Raw genomic sequence first — 1,192 nt, 5'->3', positions numbered from 1 at the left:
ATTATGAGGTTGAACATGAGGATGCAGTGATGAAACTTTTTGTTCATTCACTAATTGAGGATGCTAGAGATTGGTTCAAAAGATTGCCTGATGATAGTGTCAAATCATGGAGTGATCTTGAAACCCTATTCAAGGAACAATATGGTGACAAGACTAATGTTGGTTTCATGTTGAATGACTTTAATAACATCAAGAAGAACCCAAATGAATTAGCTTTTGACTTCAATGTCAGGTTTCAAAAAGGTATGTATAAACTTTTCCAAGTAAATGAAGATGTGTGTCTTACTACTTACTTCAATGCTTTTGATAGTAAGATGGCTTATGTCCTTAGGGATAAAGATCCAAAAACATTAAGGAATTATTATACAATGGCTATAAATATTTAAAACAATAGAAGAGCTTTTGGAAAACTTGGGAAAAGGGATTACCCTAAATTGTTCAATCTTAGTGGTAAGAAAGATAATGAAAAACATGTTGTAGGAAAGAAACCTGAAGATGATGCAATGGGATAGGTTCTAAGTTTGCTAAAATAATTAAGTCCTCCAACTTATCGAGCAAACAAAAAAAATGTTATAGAAAAGCCTCCTTTTAATAAGAATTTTAATAGGCAACCTAGGATGCAAAATTATCCTTATACTACTCAGTGGAAGGATGGAAAGCCAGTTCCTAATCCCACACAAGGGAATATGGGAAAAGGAACACCAAACCCTTTACAAAGAAACTTTGTAAATATGAGTGATGATGTCCCTTGGTGTCTTGTTTGCCAATCTCCACATTCCCCTAACTTTTGTGTTGTGGCTCAATCTTTTATTGCAAATCAACAGTGCAAAATGATGAAGATATAAATGATAAAGATTAAGAGGATGTTCCATATAAAATGATTTACCTTTGTGACAATGATGGAGAATAAAATATTAATGAATCTAACCATGATGTTACAAACCAAAGAGATTTGTATCACACATACCACCAACAAGTGTTTTCTGATAGTGAAGATCAAGATGAAAATGTCATATGTAATACTTTAGCTACAACTGATCACATCAATTTGAGAAAACCTTCTAGTGAAGAAATTGATAGAATCACTTTAGAATTAGCTGCACAAGTCCAAAGTACTTACAGTTTGAGAAATAGAGTTGTAAATAATGCCCCTGTGAAGTCATTTGGCATTTTCATCAAAGATAATACTGAA

General features: G+C 32.8%; 1 pseudogene; it reads left to right on the top strand.

Moving 5' to 3' along the window:
- The first annotated feature begins 890 nt into the window (after positions 1-890).
- Positions 891-962, top strand: LOC149539702 (small nucleolar RNA SNORD36; annotated as a pseudogene).
- Positions 963-1,192: the final 230 nt, after the last annotated feature.

The sequence above is a fragment of the Cupressus sempervirens genome, chromosome 9 (assembly GCF_028749045.1).
Source record: "Cupressus sempervirens isolate cs-2001-9-10 chromosome 9, ASM2874904v1, whole genome shotgun sequence".
NCBI classification, from domain to species: domain Eukaryota; kingdom Viridiplantae; phylum Streptophyta; class Pinopsida; order Cupressales; family Cupressaceae; genus Cupressus; species Cupressus sempervirens.
The sequence above is the reverse complement of the archived record's forward strand: the minus strand, read 5'-3'. Positions and strand labels throughout refer to the sequence as shown.